This window comes from Mobula hypostoma, chromosome 12 (genome assembly GCF_963921235.1).
Source record: "Mobula hypostoma chromosome 12, sMobHyp1.1, whole genome shotgun sequence".
NCBI lineage: Eukaryota > Metazoa > Chordata > Chondrichthyes > Myliobatiformes > Myliobatidae > Mobula > Mobula hypostoma.
The window spans coordinates 8,729,566-8,738,563 of NC_086108.1; the positions used below are offsets into that span (position 1 = coordinate 8,729,566).

At 43.9% G+C, this 8,998-nt stretch overlaps 1 long non-coding RNA gene across 1 annotated transcript in view; it reads right to left on the minus strand.

The window, feature by feature from the left end:
- Positions 1-8,596: 8,596 nt before the first annotated feature.
- The window catches only part of LOC134354602 (uncharacterized), a 44,239-nt gene continuing 43,837 nt past the window's right edge, over positions 8,597-8,998 (minus strand). The window contains exon 4 of the long non-coding RNA XR_010019856.1: positions 8,597-8,799. This is a non-coding gene — a long non-coding RNA (uncharacterized LOC134354602). The remainder of the gene's footprint in view (positions 8,800-8,998) is intronic.

Genomic DNA, 8,998 nt, shown 5'->3' on the forward strand with positions numbered 1-8,998 from the left:
AAGTGTAAGGGCATGTGTAGCACTTGTTCCGCTTACACGGATAAGTGCCAGGAGGGAGATCAGTGGGGAGGGATGGGGGGGACGAATGGACAAGGGAGTTGTGTAGGGAGCGATCCCTGTGGAATGCAGAGAGAGGGGGGGAGGGAAAGGTGTGCTTAGTGGTGGGATCCTGTTGGAGGTGGCGGAAGTTATCCACCACCACTCTCTGGCATCTCCCATCTAGCCACTGCTGAATCCATTTTACTACTTCAATATTAATACCTGACAATTGAACCTTCCTAACCAACCTTCCGTGTGGGACCTTGTCAAAGGCCTTACTGAAGTCCATATAGACAACATCCACCGCTTTACCCTCGTCAACTTTCCTGGTAACCTCATCAAAAATTCAATAAGATTTGTCAAGCATGACCTTCCACGCACAAATCCATGTTAACTGTTCCTAATCAGACCCTGTCTATCCAGATAATTATATATACCATCTCTAAGAATACTTTCCATCAATTTACCCACCACTGGCGTCAAACTCACAGGCCGATAATTGCTAGGTTTACTCTTAGAACCCTTTTTAAACAATGGAACAACATGAGCAATACGCCAATCTTCCGGAACCATCCCCGTTTCTAATGACATTTGAAATATTTCTGTCAGAGCCCCTGCTTTTTCCACACTAACTTCCCTCAAGGTCCTAGGGAATATCCTGTCAGGATCTGGAGACTTATCCACTTTTATATTCCTTAAAAGCTCCAGTACTTCCTCTTCTTTAATCATCATAGTTTCCATAACTTCCCTACCTGTTTCCCTTATCTTACACAATTCAAAATCCTTCTCCTTAGTGAATACCAAAGAAAAGAAATTGTTCAGAATCTCCCCCATCTCTTTTGGCTCCACACATAGCTGTCCACTCTGATTCTCTAAGGGACCAATTTTATCCCTCACTATCCTTTCGCTATTAATATAACGATAGAAACCCTTTGAATTTATTTTCACCTTACTTGCCAGGTGACCTCATATCTTCTTTTAGCTTTTCTAATTTCTTTCTTAAGATTCTTTTTACATTCTTTATATTCCTCGAGCACCTCATTTACTCCATGCTGCCTATATTTATTGTAGATATCTCTCTTTTTTCGAACCGAGTTTCCAATATCCCTTGAAAACCATGGCTCTCTCAAACTTTTAACCTTTCCTTTCAACCTAACAGGAACATAAAGATCCTGCACCCTCAAAATTTCACCTTTAAATGACCTCCATTTCTCAATTACATTCTTCCCATAAAACAAATTGTCCCAACCCACTCCTTCTAAATCCTTTTGCATCTCCTCAAAGTTAGCCTTTCTCCAATCAAAAATTTCAACCCTGGGTCCAGACCTATCCTTCTCCAGAATTATACTGAAACTAATGGCATTGTGATCACTGGACCCGAAGTACTCCCCAACACAAACCTCCGTCACCTGACCTATCTCATTCCCTAACAGGAGATCCAACACTGCCCCTTCTCTAGTTGGTACCTCTATGTATTGCTTCAAAAAACTATCTTGCACACATTTTACAAACTCCAAACCATCCAGCCCTTTTACAGTTTGGGCTTCCCAGTCTATGTGTGGAAAATTAAAATCTCCCACAATCACAACCTTGTGCTTACTACAAATATCTGCTATCTACTTACAAATTTGCTCCTCCACCTCTCGCTCCCCATTAGGTGGTCTATAGTACACCCCCATAAATGTTACTACACCTTTTCCATTCCTCAATTCCACCCAAATAGCCTCCCTAGATGAGTCCACTAATCTATCCTGCCAGAGCACCGCTGTTATATTTTCTCTGACAAGCAATGCAACGCCTCCCCCTCTTGCCCCTCCTATTCTATCACACCTGAAACAACGAAATCCTGGACTATTTAGTTGCCAATCACACCCCTCCTGCAACCACGTTTCACTAATAGCTACAACATCATACTTCCAGGTATCAATCCATGCTCTAATCTCATCCACCTTTCTTATAATGCTCCTAGCACTAAAATAAGTATAGTGGGAGAAGTTCAGGAACAGGGGGTACAGCTTCAGAATAGGAGACATTAGTCAGACTGCGCTTGAAGTTTTGTGGGCAGTTTTGGACCCCTTATCTAAGAAACGATGTGCTGGCATTGGAGAAGGTCCGGAGGAGATTTATGAGAATGATTCCTGGAATGGAAGGGTGAATGTATGAGGAGTGTTTGAAGGCTCTGGGCCTGTACTCACTGGAATTTAGAAGAATGAGGGGAGATCTCATTGAAGCATATCGAATATTGAAAGGACTAGATAGGGTGGATGTGAAAAGGATATTTTCAGTTGTGGGGGAGTCTAAGAGCAGAAGACAGAGCCTCAGAGTAGAAGAACATCCTTTTAGAGCAGAGATGAGGAGGAATTTCTTTAGCCAGAGGGTGGTGAATCTGTGGAATTCATTGCCACAGACAGCTGTGGAGGCTAAGCTATTGTATGTACTGTATATAAAGTGAAGGTTGATGGGTGTGAGACTAGTCAAGGAATCAAAGGTTACAGGGAGAAGGCAGGAGAATAGGTTTGAAAGGGATAGTAAATCGGCCATGATGGAATAGTGGAGCAGACTCAATGGGCTGAATGGCCTAATTCTGCTCGTATGTCTTATGGTGTTAATCTAATAATCTGTAATGCCATTATTCAAAGGTCCAAGTGGATCATAGAATCATGCACAGAAACAGGCCCTTCAGCCCATTATGTCCATGCTGAACCATCGATTTGCCTAGTCCCATCAACCTGCACCCAGACCGTATCTCTCTGTGCCTCTCCCATCCATGTAACCATCCAAATTTCAAATGTCCAAATGTTGAAATCGAACCTGCAACCATCACTTGTGCTGGCAGCTCATTTCACATTCTCACCACCCTCGGAGTGAAGAAGTTTCCCCTCAGGTTCCCCTTAAACTTTTCACCTTTTACCTTTAACCCATGACCTCTGGTTGTAGTCCCATCCAACCTCAGTGGAAAAAGCCTGGTTGCATTTACTGTATCTATACCCCTCATTATTTTGTATACCTCTACCATATTTCCTCTCAATCTTCTACATTCCAAGGAATAAAGTCCTAACCTATTCAATCTTTCTTTATAACTCAGGTCCTCCAGACCTGGCAACATCCTTGTAAATTTTCTCTGTATTCTTTCAATCTTATTTACATCTTTCCTGTAGGTAGGTGACCAAAACTGCACACAGTACTCCAAATTAGGCCTCACCAATGTCTTATACAACCTCAATATAACAGCCCATCTCCTGTACTCAGTACATTGATTTAGGAAGGCCTACCTCTGTAGAAACTTGCAAGGGTCTTTGGAGACATACTGAATCTCCTCAAACTCACAACGAAGTACAGCTGTTAGTGTGCCTTCTTCATGGCTTTATCAATGTGTTGGCCCAGGTTAGATCTTCTGAGATTCTCTCTCCGCAGGCGCTGACTGATCAGCTAAGAGTTTCCTTCATTATCTGCGGATATTTGACTTTCACTCTCATATTCATACCCCCATCAAAACAAAATCCACGGTCCTCGATCCTCCACCTGCAACTTCCACAAGACGGTGCCAGTGACCAATGGCAACATCTTGCAGGCAGCTTACAAACTGCAGGACATACTCTTTCCGGATGAAATTCTTCTTCTAAACTTCATTCGATGGTGCCTGTAATTTCCCTTTTAAGAATCTACTGGTTGAGTGAATGATCTGGCACTTCTGGGGGATTTGGCGTGGAGTACAACAATGCATGCCCCAGGGGGTGACTGCGTCGATTTCTAATGGCAGAAGCGTTGAGCAAGATTAAAATCGACGAGGATGGGAAGGGGGAACAATCAGGCATTCAGTACCGTCTACCTGCGTTGGACTGGTCTCTGTCTTGCTGCCGGTGAAGGTGCAGGAGTCTTGGGTCCCACGTTCTATTGCCTCATCAGCGAGAGGACGTGGACTCACTTTTGGCTGTGGCTTGAGGTGTCCTGTCCTCAGTAGAGAATGGGTTTTACTACTTGGATGATCTGATCGTGGCGCTTCGGTGTAGAACTGGATCTGCAGCTGTGGCCCGCAGTCGTCGACACAGCACTGGCTGGGTAGCTGTGGCCGCGATCATCGGCTCCTGGACCGGCTTCATTAGCCTTGGCGGCTCGTGTGGCTGTGGACTCACTCTTGGGGTCTCTACAGTTTGAGGTTTAATGTTTTCTGTGCTTTTTGGTGGCTTTTTACTGTTTGCGTGTGTAAGGGGTTTCTTCTTTTATGTTACAGCGTATGTTAATCAAAATGGCTTCTTTGTTATGTTAAATGCTGAGGAAGTCTCTAGCTAGCACTTTGCTTGGGTTATAACAGATAGCAGAGTGAATGAACCAATGGGTGTCCATGTTATTCTTTCTTCGGATGATATGCTGTCTCATACGGCTGAGAAACGGGGGTTTTGGTGGGGAGTTGGAGGAGAGACCGGGAGGACGATGGACGTACGGGGAGTGCTCTGGTCAATCACATCAGGTCGTCCCGGGCTGCGAGTCGAAGGGGTCAGCGTGGATCGCAGAGGGAAGAAAGGAGGTCCCGAGCTCCAACGTGTGCACGAAAAATTGAACTTCGATAAGTCTGGCACCTTTTCCATTCCTTTTTTGTATTGTACCTCTACTAATCTCATAGACTTAGTAATATCTATAAAGTGTAATTGGTAAAACGTACATTGTGTGCTGGCTGATGATTGATGTTTGGAGCTGAATCAGGTGGCATTTGTACGGCAACCGACGTAACCGGGAGACAAGGCGGGCAGCGGACAGGGTTTCCCCGAGATAAATACGAGCCAATAGAGCTGAGCGTTACGCGTGATTTGTTCTTTTTTGCACGTCTGATGGTCTCACTGTGTCAGGGTATTCCTTCAAATGGGGTCCACGGTGTTTCTTTGTTCTGTGGCTGCTGCAAGAGGACGATTCTCAGGGTTGTATATTATATATACTTTGATAATAGATGTACTTTAAACTTTGAACTTAATGGCTCGGTTTGGAATCCTCAATTAGAATCAGAATTCAGGTTTAATATCACCGGCATATATCATGAAATTTGTTAATTTTGCAGCACCGGTATAATGCAATAGATGATAACAGAGAAAAAAATAAATAAATGAATTAGAGTAAGTGTGTATATATAAATAATATATTAAATATTTAAATCAAGAGTAGTAGTGCAAAAATAGAAATAATAAAAAAGTATGAGGTAGTGTTCATGGGTTTGATGTTTATTCAGAAATCAGATGGCAGAGGGGAAGAAGCTGTTCCTGAATCGTTCAGTGTGTGTCTTCAGGCTCCTGTACCTCCTTCCTGATGGTAGCAATGAGAAGAGGGCACGTCCTGGGTGATGGGGGTCCTTAATGATGGACACCACCTTTCTGAGGCAATGCTCCTTGAAGATGTCCTGGACGCTAGTGCCCATGATGGAGCTGACTGAGTTTATAACTCTTCAGCTTACCTCAATCCTGTGCAGTAGCTCCACCCCACCCCTTACGATGCAGCCTGTCAGAATGCTCTCCACAGTACATCTGTGTAAGATCTTCAGTGCTTTAGGTGACAAACTCCTGATGAAATATCACCACTGTCTTTGGGAGCCAGGTGGTTGTGCGTTAAAGCATGATAATGAACGAACTTCACAAGGCTGTCTGCCCTCGTAGAACTGCCGCGTATAGAGACGTGGAGCAACGCCCCTCGTGATGCCCCTCTGGGATGAATCTCAAGGTTGTATACCGTACATACAATGTACTTAGAACTTTGAACTATAGAGGGTGGACTTGGATAGAACACCAGCAATACCAGCTGGTTGCGTGGTGTTGCAGCAACAAACTTGAACTCAACATCAGTCAGATCAAAGGACTGATGGTGAACTTCAGAAAGGGTAAGATGAGGGAACACACACCAGTCCTCGTCGAGGGATCAGAAGTGGAAAGAGTGAGCAATTTCAAGTTCCTGGGTGTCAATATCTCTGAGGATCTAACTTGGACCCAACATATTGAGGCAGCTACAAAGAAGGCAAGACAGTGGCTATATTTCATCAGAAGATTTGGTATATTCCATATTTCTACAGGTGTACCATGGAGAGCATTCTAACTGGCTGCAGCACCATCTGCATGGGAGGGGGGACAATGCACAGGATCGAAATATGCTACAGAGAGTTGTCAACTCAGTCAGCTCCATCATGGGCAGTAGTCCCCCCAGCATCCCAGCATCCATCATTAAGGACATGCCTTGGTCTTCATTAGCTACCAAGAGGAAGGAGATACAGGAGCCTAAAGGCACACGCTCAATGATTCAGGAACAGCTTCTTCGCCCCTGCCATCAGATTTCTGAATGGACAATGAATCCATGAATACTTTTTTTCCCTCTTCTTTTGCAATACTTATTTAATTTAATATGCTGGTATGGTGGTAGAGGCAAATACATAGGAGGCTTTGAAGAGACATTTGATAGGGACATAGATGTGAGGAAGATGGAGGGATATGGACATGGTGTAGGTAGGAGGGATTAGTGTTTAGGGGTTTTTGTCATGCTGGTGGTTGTAGTTCTGAGCCAGGTACACACATAGATACAAATATACACATATTTCTTATTGTAATTTTGATTCTGCATTACATTGTACTGCTGCCACAAAACAACAAACTTCGCAACATATGCAGGTGATATTAAACCTGATTCTGATTCTAACCTTAAGCAACCTCCTGTACAAAGTCCTCAAATGTCTTCTGACAAACCCTAACACTGACAATTTACTCTCATCAAATCCACTAGTCACCTCCTCAAACTCAATAGATTAGGCAAAAGGTGTTGACTCACCTCAATCCAGGACATCTTCAAGGAGCGATGCCTCAGAAAGGGAGCATCCATCATTAAGGACCCCCACCACCCAGGACAAGCCCTCTTCTCATTGCTACCACCAGGGAGGAGGTACAGGAGCCTGAAGACACACATTCAGCGATTCAGGAACAGCTTCTTCCCCTCTGCCATCCGATTTCTGAATGGACATTGAACCCATGAACACTACCTCAATACTTTTTTATTATTTCTATTTTTGCACTACTATTCTTGATTGAACTATTTTATATACATATAAATATATTATTTACTCTTACTCTATTTACACTCACTCTAATTCATTTATTTATTTTTTTCTCTATTATCATCTATTGCATTATACCGGTGCCGCAAAATTAACAAATTTCATGATATATGCCGGTGATATCTATGTTGAGCATAGATAGGGTTAATGTGCACAGCTTTTGTCCAGGGTTCGGGAATCAAGAACCAGAGGATACAGAGGGGAAAGATTTAATGGGAACGCGAGGGGCAACTTTTCCACCCAGAGGGTGGTCAGTGTATGGAACGAGCTGCCAGAGGAAGTAGTTGAGGCAGGTACATTAAGAACATTTAAAAGTTACTTACTTACTTACCACCCGCTACATCACTGGTGTTCAGGGCAGCAATGAAGGTTCTCCATTTCTGGTGGTGCTCAGGGCTTCCTTCATCGTGTCAGTCGCTTTTCGGTTTTCACTACTGTCAGTCATGCAAGTCCCAGGTGGAGACTCAGGAATACCATCGCACTCAGATAGAGAAGGATTCTTCATTGCTGTTTTTTGACCAGTCAGGGTTGTTAGCCCTGAGCTGAACCCCTGAACCTGGAGGACCGGTGACCACTCCTAGTCTGGCCTCTACCCTTTGACCTGTTTGGCATGGGTGACCCTATCAACAGCCGAAGCATAAAGCCCTGACTCCAGCCAACATATCTCTCCGGGTCATCGAGGCACGCAAACCTCCAAACCCTACAACAAGTTTGTGGTCCTCTTGGACAGGTACATGGATAGAGGTTTAGAGGGCTATCTATTGAATATTGAAAGGCCAAGAGAAGGTGAAAGTTTCCTATAGTGGAGGAGTCTAGGACCAGAGGACACAGCCTCAGAATAGAGGGACATCCATCTAGAATGGAGATGAGGAGGAATTTCTTTAGCCAGAGGGTAGAGAAGCTGTAGAGGCTAAGTCATTGGGTAATTCAAAGTGGAGGTTGATAGGTTCTTGATTATGGGGTTGGGGCAGGAGAATCGGGTTGATAGAGATAATAAATCAGCTGTGACAGAATTGCAGAGCAGATTTGATGGGCCAAGCGGCCTAATTCTGCTTCAATATCTTATGGATATGGTCCAATGGTGGGAATATGGGGCCAGTTCGGGGGGTGGTGGTGGGGATTGCTCAACATGGAACAGTTGGGCTGAAGGGCCTCTATGCCTCAAACTCTGATAATACAGCACCCTTGAGACTTGAGCGATACCAGACTGGCAAGTTCTCTGGACTTAAAACACCAACAGACTATCAATTCAGTTTAAATATGTTACACAGTGGTACGTTAAACTTGCCAGTGAGCCAGAGGAGTATAAAGGGAGATCAGAACCAATGAGCCATTGGAATTTTTGAAAGATAGGACAGCTGCTTACTGAACATATTTCAATAGAACATATATAGAACTGTTACAAGGATCTACCCCTTAGCGATAATGATCAAGGAGGCACAGAGTGAATCTAGAATTACCGACAAGTACCTTTATTGTCTCAACAGAAGAACTCGTGAATTTACACAACCAAGTTTCCGTGTGCACACCTGCTAAGTTTTCCTGAGCCTCCACGAACAGTCAAAGAATAGAAAATGTAATTCCAGTAAAAAAAAGAGTCTCTGCGGAGCATGTATTTCTCGTAGTCCTCTTCTGAATTTCCACCTGTCCATGGGGCACTCCACATCCGTGATGGTGTGTCTCTGGAAAGTCAGCATACCCAAAGCATCTGCTTTTATATTCACTCCGTACTAGTTCAAATGTTGCAGTTCAGTGTTTTTATTGGCTACAGGTCATCTGACTGATCTTTAACACCTTTCTTGTTGGTTCTGGTCCAGGCCAGCATCCATTTATTTACCTTTCATACACAAGTGACAGCTGGTAACTTATGGCCCTTTTTTC